This window comes from Dryobates pubescens, chromosome 2 (assembly GCF_014839835.1).
Source record: "Dryobates pubescens isolate bDryPub1 chromosome 2, bDryPub1.pri, whole genome shotgun sequence".
Taxonomy (NCBI): domain Eukaryota; kingdom Metazoa; phylum Chordata; class Aves; order Piciformes; family Picidae; genus Dryobates; species Dryobates pubescens.
This window is the reverse complement of record NC_071613.1, coordinates 13,620,251-13,635,369: the sequence shown is the minus strand read 5'-3', so window position 1 is coordinate 13,635,369 and position 15,119 is coordinate 13,620,251.

Here is a 15,119-nt window from a genome sequence, read left to right as displayed (position 1 = left end):
CAGGAGATCACACTTGCCACCATTGTCCCTTGTATTAATTCCACGGCAGCACATGCTGTTTGCCTGCCTTCTTCCGTGCTCTCCAGTTAATAACTCTGCAACTGGTTGTTATTCCTTTCATAACCGTTACCAGAGCTGCCTGTTGCTGATAATTCAGGGTTAATTACTTACTGAAAAGTTGAGCAGAACAATTTAGCATGGCTTAGCCTGCTTATTGATGAAGACTCTAAATGTCTGCAGTCTATCACTGACACAGACGCTACAGGAACATGGTGTAAAGCGGCTGTTGCTGAAGTGCTGAGGCAAAGATGAGGCTCAGTCTGACCAGCAAGGTCATGCACCTTCTGCTTGGTTTTCCACTGCATTTTGGGCAAACACTTGAGAAGGGAGCTGCCCCAATAACTTAGCAGGTTCACTGATGCACCCATTCCCATTACAGCAGTATGCAGAGCAGACACAGCTACACAAGTGATGAAGCCCAGCCTTAAAAAGGACATGGTGGCAGCTGTAAAGATTCCAGCATTCCAATTAGGCTTAGGGTGCCAGGCTGATCTATCACAAATGCATCTTACCAGAGACAGGCATACCTGTGATGAGACGTAGATGATAATGTTCTCTCTGTTTTATGGCATAAAGGAGGGGGGGAATTGCCAAGAAGCATCATTAAAGGTAACGATGCCATCCAGTCAGTTTTCTCTGGTCTGGCAGCTACCTGTTCCCTGAAATTTTGAATCCAGGAGCTGTCAGAGATTGACAGATTGCTTAAAGGTCATCTTGTCCAACCCCCATGAAGTGAGCAGGGACACCAGGCTCCCCAGGGCCACATCAAGTCTGATCTTGAATGTCTCCAAGGGCAGGACCTCAACCACATCTCCACACAACCTGTTCCAGCATTTCACAAATCTACTCTGCTTCAGCTTGAAACCATAGCCTCTTACCCTATTGATACAAGCCCTTCTAAACAGTCTCTCCCCAGCTTTCCTGTAGGTCCCCTTCTAATACTGAAATGCAGCTATAAGGGTCTCCCCAGAGTCTTCTCTTCTCCATCTTCCCAAAGCAGCTCCTACACCCTCTACACCATCCTCTGCCCTGCCCAAACAGCTTCTGCTCCACCACCACCATTTTCACACATATTTCAGAGCCAGGAGCAGGAATCTCAACCAGCCAAGATACCACACAGTGGAGCTCAGCCAGCACCCATGGATATTGGAGCAGTCATCAGTCATTACCCTACCTAACCGGGGGGCCACCAGGCCCCCCGGCCTTTGTTGTCACCACCACCATCACCCAGTGTGCACCATGGAGGACTCACCAGTGATGAGAGGAGGATCCCTCAGCCCAGATGGGCTTAGCTTGGGGCTTCTGCCTTTCCTGGGAGGGATTAAAAAAGGGAGTGGGTGGGGAGGGCAAAGTGGCCACAGCTGGGCTGGGAGGAGACTCCAACAAAGCCCAGGTGCTCTGGGTTTGAGGGGGGAAAGGGGGGTAGCAAAGGGGCAGATGTGGTGGGAAAGGGGAGGTGGTGGTGAAAGGAGGGGATTTTAAAATAACTTTATTTTCCATAAGTCTTTCATACTATACCACTGCAGTCCATGGTTTGCTTTGCCTTCATGCAAAAAGAACCAACCCATCAATACTTCACAAAATAAAGCACAATGGTGGCTAGTACAATGCAACCTTTCCATAAGTATCATTTTGCTTGGTGGGAAAATCTGTGCTTTTCAGACCAAGATAACAAGTTTTAACAAAACCAAATAAACTCCACCCAGCTCACCAGGAGCTTGCTTGCATTACACTATTAGCAGGGAATCCAGGCTGATGTGGTGCATCGTATGGGGTACTCTGCAGTCCTTTAAGCCTTCAGCACATAGGGCTGTGCAAAAGGTCATCAACAGCCTTTGGCTGTTCTATGCATGGACAAGCCAGAGAAAGCAAGACAGCTCCCCTTTTGGACACTTTTAGAATCCAGCACAGTGCTGTCTTCATCTTTGGATGCCTAAGTATCTTCCTATTAAATTATGAGCAAGAAAGTGATTAATTGCTCCCTGACCTTCAGTTTCTTCATTGAGACTGTGTCACCAAACCATATTTTATGTCACTAGGAGACAGTAGATGTAAATCAACTATCTGTCTGCTCTAGAATATCTAAGAAGGGAGGAAATTACTTCCATCCATTAACAGAGACAGAATTTCTTGAGAGGATTTTCTGCCTTCCAGATTCTGTTTTAAAATGCAATTTCATCCTCACAGGTCTGCCTGCTAGTTTCCAGCAGAAGCAGCCTTGCCTTGGGTTGTTTGCAAGGCTGGCAAGAACAGCCACCTGCCACTCTCTCCCATCTTACAAATGCCTTTTTTTTTCCCCCCTTCCCACTACACAAGTTAAAAATAATCTATATAAAAACCCCTCACTCAAGGTAATGTTTGGGTTTCTTCAGGAAGAAATCCTTTCTCAAGAAATTAAATGATGATTTCATTAGCCCAAAAGCAGACTGAACTCCTTCCACGTTGCTTCTGTGGCTCAAGACTGAACATGCAGTAAGTAGAAAGGGGACTTTCCCCCCAGATAATTAGTAAGAAATTACATTGGTCCTTGTGTCTCTGACATTGGTCCTTGTGTCTCTGATGTTTGCAGCACACACAGCCAGCAGTGTGCCCAGGTGGCCAAGAAGACCAGTATCAGGAACAGTGTGGCCAGCAGGAGCAGGGAAGTCATTCTGCCCTGTGTTCAGCACTGGTTAGGCCACACCTTGAGTACTGTGTCCAGTTCTGGGATCCTCAGTTTAGGAAAGATGTTGAGTGATTGGCCATTGGAATGTGCTGCCCAGGGAGGTGGTGGAGTCACCATCCCTGGAGGTGTTTAGGAAGAGACTGGATGGGGCACTTGGTGCCATGGTTTAGTTGATTAGATGCTGTTGGATGATAAGTTGGACTCGATGATCTCAAAGGTCTTTTCCAACCTGGTCTATTCTATTCTATTCTATTCTATTCTATTCTATTCTATTCTATTCTATTCTATTCTATTCTATTCTATCTGCAGATCCTGTAGCCCCACCTGTGGATGACACAAGAACTGGGAAGCCAACACCTTTGTGTGCAGCACAGAGAGAGCAGCACTCTGTCCCCTGTGCTACCTTGTGCTGCCCATGTTGGTCTCCTCCTCTGGCAGTGCTTTATAATGGCTTTTCCTTGGTTTGTCCTCCTAGGCTTGCCCTTTTAGGCTTTTACATCAGGAGCATTCAATGCTATCAGATCATTGTGTCAGTATGTTCCCCAGGCCTGGGTGCATGATGCAGTGATTATTTTCAACTCCAAAGTGAGTCTCATTGAAAACTAAATCAATTTTTAGAACCTTAAACAAACAAACAAGAAAACCCAAATCAGGCTTAGGGGTAGCCTCATTGTTGTGTTGTCCCTGTGCATTCATTTTTCTGCTCAGATTAGACATGCCCTTAAAGAACAGGAAGTTCACAACAGGGCAGCCAAATCTCATATTCAGAATTAGGACCCTGGAAGGTAAAAACAGCTTGTAAACTAGAAAAATGTTGGCCCATGACTGCACTGAAATCTCAAAGCTTAGTGCAAGATGTGTCCCTAAGTGCTTTTGCTGGAAAGAAGCAGCCCCTGCCATGCAATTACATATTTAAGCACTGGGGAAAAGATTTGTTTACTGAGGGAGGAAGGCTTACAGTCCAGGCTGCCGGGCAGAGGTAGTTCAGTGTAATCATTACAGGCTGCAACACAAATGCAACAGTTTGAAGACCTTTGACATTTAATTAGCATTTTTTCTCTTTCCCAGAGTGAAGAGAGTTTGGACCTTAAAAGAAAAATGAGCTAAGGCTTTAATTAGTGGGGCCACAGAGAAAGAAATGAAGAATGACTATGGAGGGCAGTAAGTATGTGCTGAAAGCTTACAGGGAAACTGATGCCAAGCAGACTGCAATAGATTCTAAATCACACATTTAGATGGATTCTCATGTGCAGATGCCAAACACAACTGTTTCCATGTAACTCTAAGAAGGTAAGAAAAAGAAGAGAAATATCAAAAGAACAGATTATGATAACTGGGGAATGCTCTGCTTGAGCAACTGCTTTACCCCTTGGCACAGTCACAGAGAATTGATTCTGCTGTCTTAAAAACAAAAGCTGTTCACTGCCCAAAGCTGTTTCTGAATGTGCACCTTATACACTAGTGTGAAAGAGAGAAGGTTGTGCTATTGTAGCCCCTCTCTACTGGGCCTTGACCCACACAGCTCCATCTGGACAAATACTGGTGCACTGGCCAAGAAAACCAGTAGCAAAGGTGACTGGACACAAAATTCTCAGAAATGTACAAAGTGAATGGGAACTATCAGAAATCTGTGGGGTTACTGAAAATGGCAAGCTTGCTCTTTTCAGGCAAACGTGATTTGTGAGAGGATAGTTGCTTCACAGGCAGCAAGTCACAGAAGCTTAGCCTCTGCAGCATCTCTCCTCTCCTTAGGCAGCACTTTCCATGGCAGGAACAGATAAGAGCAGCGTTTAGGGCTTGTGCTGATAGCACAAAATGAACAGAAACTGCTGTCACGTCAGAACAGGTAGGAAAAATACAGGGAGAGGCCATACAAAAGTGAAACACATTTCATGTGGGAAAGGTTGGTGTCTCGGGTGTGGATGAAGACAGAAGCAATGTCACATCCTGCTCCAAGCACTTTTCCAGTTACTCCTGGCCAGCAGCTGCTGTCAGCATAAAAGCAGGCATGCAAGCAGCAGTGATTGGAGCTTGGCTGAACCAGGCAGTGAGATGGACAGAGATGCAGCACAACTCTGGTATATTTCTGTCCTGGCAGGCGAGATCCCAGTCGATGCGGTGCTACGGGGCAGGAAGCTGGGTGGCAGGTCGCCTCCCTGGAGCGGCTGTGGAGGCAGCGTGGCCTCCAGCACAGCTCCATGGAGGGCAGGTCTCACTACCTGCAACATCCAAGGCCTCTCCTACCCTGGGCATAGGAGCCTGAGGCAGCAGCAGCTCTCAGCCAAGCTGGGAACTCACGTGGCTGCTCAGCAGTCCTTCCTCTTGAACCTGGCTAGAAGATTACTTCCTCTTTGCTCTTGGTAAAAATGTGATCTAGTATTGAGGCTTCAGATTACTGCTCTGCTGCCTGCAGGCATCTTGCCACATGAGAAATACTGAACTAAAAAGTTCAGGATGTTACACACTTTGCTAATAAACTGCTTTGGAGAGACTTAAGAGTGTCCTTGGGGAGCGCCAGAAGTGCTGTGCTGGTTTCAAGCTCTCCTCACCCTTACTGCTTTGGGGTGGCACACGACGTGTTGCAATCCATCTGTCCTCTTCACTTTTGGAGAAGCGGTCAGAGTGGAGCAACGCAGCCATCCCAGCTGAATGTGCTGGTGTCAGCCCAGAGGGGTCTTGAGTGCGAGCAGGAGTCACGAGGCTGCCCTGGCTTTGAAACCCCGGAACCTTGGCGTGCTGTCAGCAGCTGCAGTTTTCAATTTCACGGGACATTTCTTTTGGTGTAAGCAGTGGATTTTGTTTTACCTCCATCTTCCCTTTTTTTTTTTTTGGTTAACACTGCAGGAATTATTTCTTGGGGCTCTCTCCTGTCTTACCTGATATTGCGTGCACTGTGTGATTCCTGGGCGGAGGCCTGAGCTTGCATGTGTGCATGCACGCTCACACATAAACTCTGGAGACTTCAGTAACACAAAAGCTGTCACAGGCCATTTTACTACAGCCCCAACAGTTGAAAGGTATTTAGGTTAGAATAAAACCAGGTTTCAGCTCCAGTCAGCTTTTCTTTGCAGAATATGGGGAACAGCTGCCTGCCCCTTGGGCGCTGCCTGAACAAAGATCTCCTTCTACTCCAAGTGGCCTCGTCAGAAGGAAGCTGTTGCTGTGCCTTGCCAGCCTGAAATAGGGATTTGCCCTTTACAGATGTGGAGGTTGGACAATCAGGGGCTGTATGTGTATATAATTTTAAGCACGTGAGTACATTTTTCTCCTACAACCTAATCATACCTTGAAGAGAAGCAGAGCAGGCTGAATCAGTTCCTCAGACACCACTGTTTTGCACACTTTCACCTTATTTTTAAGAATCCAAAGCAGGGTAATCACAGCTCTGAGTGCTGTGGGGCTTTTTTTTTTGCCTAGATATGACCATACTAATTTCAACAGGCCAAACTTTGGCTTCAATGTGTTGAAATGAAAGTACCAGCATTCTGATCTAGTGGAAGGTGTCCCTTTGCCATGGCAGGGGGGGTTGAAACTAAATTACCTTCAAGGTCCCTTTCAACCCAAACCATTCTATGAATGTATTTTCAAGCTAGTATGTTGAATTATTCTTAGGTTGAGATCAATAGGATCCTTTCATCAATTGATCAAACTTTGCTCAGTTAGACTTTACTGATCTTCCTTCTTTGCTCAAATTAACACAGTCATATCTGTAATTGAACTCAGTGGTAGCCAAGTCTATAAAGGCTAAAAATGCTAAAATCTTCTTCTCCAAAGTCTTCAGCAACACTGAGAAGCACATTCAGATCACAATTGATGCTACCTAGACCAGGGGAAAAAAAACACTCCACTTGTAGAGGTTCATTTTGTGTGCTTCTGGACACATGAAGAGAGAATAATTGTCTTTGTACAGGTAGAAATGTATCTTGTCTTGTTCTATCCATTCTGTGGACAAGCTGTTGAGTTCACTGTATCGACAGAAGCTTTCTAAAACACTTCAGTAATTCCCCAAACATTCAACACAACCCACACTGCCCTTTTCTTTCTTGTTCCTTTTTCAAGCTGGAGGTTTATTAAGAACATCATAGATCTTTCCTGTGTTTATTGTGAAATCCGGGGGGGGGGAATCAAATGATTCTTTCTATTTAATATGATCATTTCAGCTGAGACTCATAAGGTAAAGAAAGTTAATGTCATTACCTATGCAAGATATGAAAATGTGTGTCTCTAGAAATAATGACCTTATTATAGCATCGATCTTGTGTGGGTGGAAGGCTGCTTTAGAAGAAGCCTATGGGAAATGATAATGCTTTTCACCTGCCTATTGTACATTATAGGTGAGCCCAGAGGTACAATAAGATACACAGCTGGTTAAGTGTTTTACATGTAAGAAATCAGTGATTTAATGCATTAATCACTAGAGTGTGATTATAGGCCTTAATTTAGAAGGTATTAAGTCATTCACCATAGATAACCTTTGTGGCTATTAGAATTTCACAGTCTGAGTTCATTACAACTGGCAAATGTCATTTGCACAACCAGCACACACAAGGGCCTGTTCTTTGGCTGGAAGCACATTTTTTGCAGTATTAAATCCACTCCATTAAATACAAGAGAGAGCACCTGTTTGGGCCTTATTTCAATAAAGATTCTTATATCCTAGCAACATTTTAAGGGAGCTTATAAAGATTGCACATTATTAAGATATTTTATTAGCGTGTTAAAACCGGAGTGAGATACACTGGAAATATTACAAGCACATCAGGAGAAGACATCATAGCTGGTGCTAAATCATGGCAATAAACCAGCCTGTTGCAGTCAGTATCAAAATATGAGACAAATGACTATTTGTTACCCCCCCAAAAGAATCTGTTAGAGCATTTGCTGACCTTTTATAAATGAAGCTTCATGCATGGTGTTTCTTGACATTAGCAATATGCTTAAAGTTAAGTGTCTCGGTACTTAATTTCTAGAAGCTGCATAAATCTAGGACACAGTAAAATTCTGTAAGTAACTATTCCTAACTTTTGGTCTTTTCATTTGCACAGTGGACATCTTTTCTTTTCCCTCCTCTTTCCTTATCCTTCGTGGTGCCTGCCAGGTGTCTAGCTCGCTCTGTGTACCTGACTCGCATAAGACAACAGAGAAGCAAGAAATGTGTCTCTGCTTAACGCAGACACCTTGGCAGAAAGACAACTCTTGGTTTAATTTCCATCATTCTTGCAAGTGACAGAACAAAGTGAGGTGGTTGTGTAGGTGTGTCTTTTGTCAACAAAATATAACATGCTTATCTGCATCATCTGATCCTTGGGGTCTCTTCCAACCTTAGTTACTGTGATACTGTGATACTGTGATTTGGAATTGCATTCCTTCCTCTTTGCAAGAAGGCATGGAAAGGTATCAGCCCAGTGCTACAGAAAATAGAGCTGCATTAACAGACAAGTGAGCTGTTTCTTTTGAGTTACATGAGCACAGGAGTTGAAGACAATGGCATCTTTTATACAGTCTTGTGATTCACACATTTTAAACTTGGAGGGTTTTAATAACTGAATCAAAAAGATTTAATCCAGAAGCCAGTCTGCAGTGATTATGCTAGTGTGTGAGCACTGATCACTGGTCATTTATCACACTGATAAATCAAACTCGGTGCACTGAACTAATGAAAGGGGAGATGTTCCAAGACTATAGTAATGAAAGGAGAGCAGTCCTGCTTTACCTGCTGCTTCAGCCACTTCTGAAGTTTTTATTTACAATCTGAAATTAACTCAGCTGACACCTGAACTGTCACTGGGTTCTAGGCCTTGCTTCAGGCTAAGCTACTTTATGCTGAAGTTAGTGAAGCAAGGCCTAGAACCCAGTGGCAGTTCAGGTGTCAGTTGAGCCAGGTTCAGATTGTGAATTTATGTATATGGGCAAAAAGTTAGAGGCCCAGGCTGAAGGATCCACAAAATCCTAGTTGCTTCCCACCTGCATCAACATGTTACAACAGGACTGTGAGTATCCACACTAGACACACACTGAGATCTGTAAAACTGCGGGTACACATTGAGGTGTGTCAGCTGTCTAAATCCTGATTCTGGTTCTTACAGTCACCAGCTAGCTAGAAGGAGGTATTGTGGTAGTAGGCTCAGGAGATATGACTTACTACCTTCCTATTTATTACAGCTAGGAGTAATCCTGGAAATATTCAGAATGTCAGCTATCCAGTTCCATTTTTACAGACATAAGTAAGAGAGAGAATCAGGGCAAAACAGAAAGGAAATATTAGCTATTTGAGCATAAGTGTCACAAGCATTTCCTCACACTGTAAACTTGTGGGAAGCAAGAGAAGAGCTTACACAGAAAAGAGTGAGAATATTCCATCTACATTGTCTCATGGTCTGGTGGGACATCCAGGGACACTAGGGAGAGGAGAGTTCAGTTCTTATTAGGAAAAGTAAAGTTCTGGAAGGTGTGATCTGACCACTGAGTGGAGGGACAGGAGATGGGACTACATTACAGCTTGCCGAGAGTTGCGAGCAAGAGCTGCTTTAGGCGTTCAAGTCCAAAAGCAATTGAGAGTTGTGCAGCTTCACCAGAGTGGAGCCTCATTTCATTTACTAGGTGAATCTTAAGACATGATCACAGGACATGCAGAACTGAGGATTACCAACTTTCCAGACTAGGTCATGCTTTTGGCCAGTGGGATATATATTGTATATACTGTATGTACTGTACATATATATATTGTAGATCCAATGCTTTAGGCACCTAAGTCTGCCATGCAGTGCTACTGAAACATCACCTTACTGCTGTGGGTATGGCCAGGCAGCAGTGTGCTCAAGAGCTAGCTCAGAACTGGCCACTTTTCCAAACAGCATCAGTTTCCAGAAATTGTATTTAAATGCAAAATGGTTCTCCTTTTTTAAAAGAATAAAAATGGCCCTGTCCTCTCTTCTACCCCCTCTTCTTCACTCCTGGATTCCTCTTTCAAGAATTACAGTAAAAGGCAAATAAATCACTTCAGCTACAGATCTATCATTCAATCTTAACTTCTTTAGGAAGCCTAAGTATCCTACTTAGTATAAGGTAATGTAGAAAACAGAATATAATGGCCATCTGAAATGGGATAAGAATGCAAGCATCATACCAGCTGCTTCCACTTAGCTTCTGTCAGACAGACTGCACTTCAGAGGGTCAGCCGTACTGGAGGTAAAAGAGACAGAAATGAGCCGGCTCTTCATACCTGCAAAAGACCAGAAGAAAAAGCTCAAGCGTCAAGCAAGCAGCAAACACAATTTTTTAAACTGCTTAGACTGAGATGAGTCAGTGTGATTACCTTAGAGTCACAGAATCATTTTGATTGGAGGAGACCTTTAAGGTTATTGAGTCCAACCACTATCTAACTCTACCAAGTCTGGTGCTAAACCATGTCCCTCTGCACCACATCTCTGCCTCTTTTAAACACCTGCAGGGATGGGGTTTCAACCCCCTCCCTGGGGAGCCTATTTCAGTGTTTCACAATCCTTTCAGGGAAGAAGTTGATTTTAATATCCAACCTAAACCTCCACTGGTGCAAACTTCTTCTCATCCTATCACTTGTTACTAAGGAGAGGAGTGCCAATGCCCATCTCACTCCAACCTCCTCTCACCTTTTAAATACCTCCAGGGATGGTGATCTCTACCACTTCCCTGGGCAGCCTGTTCCAGGGCTTAACAACCATCTTGGTGATGAAATTTTTCCTAACGGGCAATCTAAACCCTCCCTAGTGCAACTTGAGACCATTTTCTCTTGTCTTGTTGATCGTTACTTGGGAGGTGACCAATCCCCACTTCAGTCCAACCTATTTTCAGGCAGTTTTAGAGAGCAATGAGGTCTCCCCTCAGCCTCCTCTTCTCCAGGACTAAACCATCCCAGTCCCCTCCTCATAGCACCTGCTCTCTGCACTCTTCACCAGCTCCATTGCCCTTCAATACCCTTAGCATATACCCTGGAGAAGAGAAGGCTCCGAGGAGACCTTCTTGTGGCCTTCCAGTATTTCAAGGGGGCCTACAAAAAAGCTGGGGAGGGACTTTTTAGGGTGTCAGGTAGTGATAGGACTGGGGGGGCATGGAGCAAAAATAGAAATGGGTAGATTCAGATTGGATGTTAGGGAGAAATTCTTCCCCATGAGGGTGGTGAGACACTGGCACAGGTTGCCCAGGGAGGAGGTGGAAGCCTCATCCCTGGAGGTTTTTATGGTCCGGCTGGATGTGGCCTTGAGCAACCTGCTGTAGTGTGAGGGGGGTTGGAACTGGATGATCCTTAAGGTCCCTTCCAGCCCTAACAATTCTGTGATTCTACGATCAGTAGCTAGTGGCAAATCTTATAAAGCCGGGGAGAAGTCCCACCCAGGTGGGGAATTCACCTGTTTTGTCATTCCTCTCTGCTGTTCTTTTTGTACATTCATTTCCATTCCGTATCCCCACAATCCCCGCTTGCTTCCGCTCTTGACGCTTGCAGCACCCACCTCTCCTTTATTTACCATTGTGCTGCACGAACAAGCCGCTCTAAGCGGCGTTTTCGGTGGCGGCGCGATCCAGCCTCGCCCACCCTGCTCGCCCAGCTCCTCGGCTGAGCCAGCACCCCGCCTTGCCGCCGCCCGGGTTTCCGTTACCGGCCGCTCCGCCCCGGGGCGGGGAGGCAGCCCCGCGCCCCTCAGGCTGAGGCGGCGGTGGCGGCGCGGGCCCGGCTGGAGGTAAGCGCGGGCGGTGGGGCGGCGCGAGGCGGCAGCGCCCGCGCCCCCGGCGCCGGAGTGCTGCCGGGACGCAGGGCTGCGGGCGGGGAGCCGGGGGACAGCATGGAGCGGGCAGCCCTGAACAGGTTTTTCGCAGCCTGCAGTGAGTTGTCACACAAGCGTCAGGCTCCTTCTCATTCCACCCTCTGCTTTTCCTCTCCCAGCTGCCAAGAAACAGGGCGTGTGGCCCATGGGGCGTGTTGTGTTGCCCGTGGGGCGCGTTGTCCAACCTAGCGCAGCGTTTCGGCAGCGGGGTGGTGCGTTGCGTTTTTCAAAGCAGTATGTTGTTTAGCTGTTTGGATTTGTGCTGTTGGGAAGTTTCCCCCCCCCCCCCCCCAAAGACAGACAAGGATCGTTACACCCGTTTTCTGAGGGGAAAACCAAACCAAACCAAAAAGCAACAACAAAACCAACAAACAAACAACGACAAAAAAAAGTACATCTGTGGGATATAAAGTTACTAAAACACCCAAAGGCATGGCGGGCAGGACTTGAGGCACAGCCTTCCCTGCACCTGATGGTGGAAGCGTCCATCTTGCTGTGTCCCACCCCATATTTCAGTATCCATAGAACAGAATCTCAGAATTGCTTTAATTGGAAAATGCCTTTAAGATCATCAAGTCCAACCTTCAACCCAAGACCACCATATCCATCAAACCGTGGCCTGAAGTGCCATGTCCACGCTTCACGCATGGAACGGTTTGGTTTTGCAGATGCCTAGCAATGCCTGAGGCTGATGGGGCTCATCACTCAGCATCCATCCTAGCTGCCCTGCACAACTGTTTTGGTGTAGGCATGCTTCTAGCTCATACCCAGACTAAAACACAGCAGTGTTTTAAAATGGAGCAGTGAACTGTTACTGTACATCTTCATTTTAAAGTGGCTTTTGGCTAGGAGCATTCACCCAGGTCATGGGAGAATTCAATTCTACCCTCTGCCTGAGGGCAGATGAGACTTACGTCTTCCTCCTAATTGGCAACAGGCTCTTCCTGGCACTCTTCAGCTTCCTCTGGAAGCTGTGTCATTGTGCAAGAACTTGTAGAAGTTGATTGAGATGTTAAGAACTAAAAGGGAGGACAAGAAGAGCCTCTAAGGATGTTTTCTGGATTGAACACGTGCATAGTCAGAACATTGAAAGTCCCAGTGCAGATCTCCTCCCTCCCCTCCCTTGGCCCACATACAAACCAGCTCCCAACATGTCCCTGATCTAGTGAATCTGGAACTTGATTCACTCCAAGGGCTGTAACACAGAGGAGGAGGGTGCCTTCAGTCCAAAATCACCAGTGCTCCCACAGATCATGGGTATTTGTGAGATAGTTTGGTACTGCACTGTGCAGAAAACAGACTTGTGTTAGCTGTTTTGTGTGACAGATTACTGTGCCAGATAAAGACTTCACTATCTTCCTCTCCAAGAAGAGCTGGGTAGGGACAGAATTTAAAATACAACCTGCATGGGAATGTCTGTTTTAGCATTCCCTAGGTATCAGACTGCAGGTGTTTTATGGATTCAGAAATGGGATGCATAACTTTCTACATGCACTGCATGGAGTGTCTATTTCAGGTTTGCTGCCTTCCACACTAAATGCCTTTCCTGCAGCCTCACACAGGAACTCTTTCAGAACAGCTACTAGCTGCTTCCCTGTATTCTTCACTTCTTAGGTCTCATTTGCACAATAGATTCTACAGTGCCAAGTTCTGCCAGCTACACCTGTGAGTGTAATTGCCACACTCCATCAAGAAGTTAAGAGGTAACTCAGATTTATTCTGATCTAAACCAAGGTATCCTTTCTATGCCTTCATTCCAGAAAAGAGTGGAGCAGGATTCTAACTCCACTTGAAGGTTACGCAGATTGGCTCTCTGTCTCTTTTGTGCTGTATTTATGGCCCTTCTGTCACTGGGCATTTGCAGCTTGTTATCTTTTCACTGCCTTTTTAAAAATGTGTGTGTAGAAAAACATACTTGCAGAAGCAAACATCTCTTTATTATCATTTGTTCTGCTTGGCTCCACATATTTAGGCACCTTTCTCCATACTCTTTTAATAGTTCCTTAATAAATAATGTGCCTAGATTGGGCCCCAGGAGTACAGGTGTGGCATTTCCCCTCTGGCTAGCTATTTAGTCATCTTTGCTGACTTCAGCTACCAAACCATTACTGCTTTTATACCTGACCACTGTTTCACAGGCATGGCAGTGCTGGTGAGCATTCTGAAAAGGTTAGCTTTGCAGGTAAAGCTGTACAGAGCTCTGCTTCTGACCCGAGGAATGGAATAGAATAGAATTAACCAGGTTGGAAGAGATCTTTGAGATCATCGAGTCCAACCTATCATCCAACACCACCTAATCAACTAAACCATGGCACCAAGCACCCCATCCAGTCTTTTCCTAAATACCTCCAGTGATGGTGACTCCACCATCTCCCTGGGCAGTCCATTCCAATGGCCAATCACTCTTTCTATGAAGAACTTCTTCCTAACATCCAGCCTAAACCTCCCCTGGTGCAGCTTGAGACTGTGTCCTCTTATTCTGGTGCTGGTTGCCTGGGAGAAGAGACCAACCCCCAACCTGGCTACAACCTCCCTTCAGGTAGTTGTAGACAGTGATAAGGTCTGCCCTGAGCCTCTTCTCTAGGCTTAGCAACCCCAGCTACAGTCTAAATGCTGCTTTTCCACTAAGTGCTGCTTTCTCTAGAATTTGTGTCTCCAGTGAAAAGCTGGCCTCCTGTAAGCTAAAAACTTGGCTGTCATTCTTGAGAGTCCTTTCCTGTTATCGTTTCAATCTTTTCCAGGTGGGAGTTTTAATCCTGGCTGCATCTAATTATCCAGTGAGCACAAAAAAAGGACACTTTGTCCCTTGGCTAAATCCACTTTGTGAGAAACACAGTCCAAAACAATAGCTAAGAGGGAAGGTGAACTTAACAGGAAGGAAATGCTATTTGCCCAGAGTGGCTTTTAGTCTAGACCAGGCAGTTACCACATGACAGTTTTCAAAGAAATAGAAGGGATTCAGGGTATGAGGCAAGAATACCTGAGTGGTGACAGTGAGTGCCCTCAGGTGGTGTGTGCAGCTTTGAACAAGCATCTCTGCTGGAAAACAACTCTAGCAACACAGGAATCTTCACTGTTCTCACTGAAGCCTCCAGAAGCTCATTTCCTTAGGACCTGGAGGAGAATAAGAAACACTGCTGGTCTTCTTAAGACTAGCTGAGGCTCTCTCTGCCTTCATCATTCCCTGTGGTCCTTCTGCTCTGTCAGGTCATTAAATCACTTACTGCCTTAGGTAAGTGATAGGAGCTGCTGCAGTACTCACTTGCCCTATAAAATACTTACTGATTTTATGTTGGTAAATGCTGTATGTGAGTTCATCATCCTAGAAACTTAAGGGAGAGGCTGGGGGAGTCTCCCCCGCACATTCATTAATCATCTGATGAATGAAATTGTTTTCTTTTTTAGAGTGTAATTGCTAGAGAGGCTCCACGAAGAAAAGTGTGTTTGCACTGCACAGCTCTTTATGAGCTCAAATGCATATATTGTGATGGCTTAGAGCCTGGGCAAAACTTCAGAGCCTTACTTTTGTTTCACTAAGGATATTTGATCGAATCAGATAGCAGCAGCGACAGAAATTTTCACAATGGAAGTTGGCC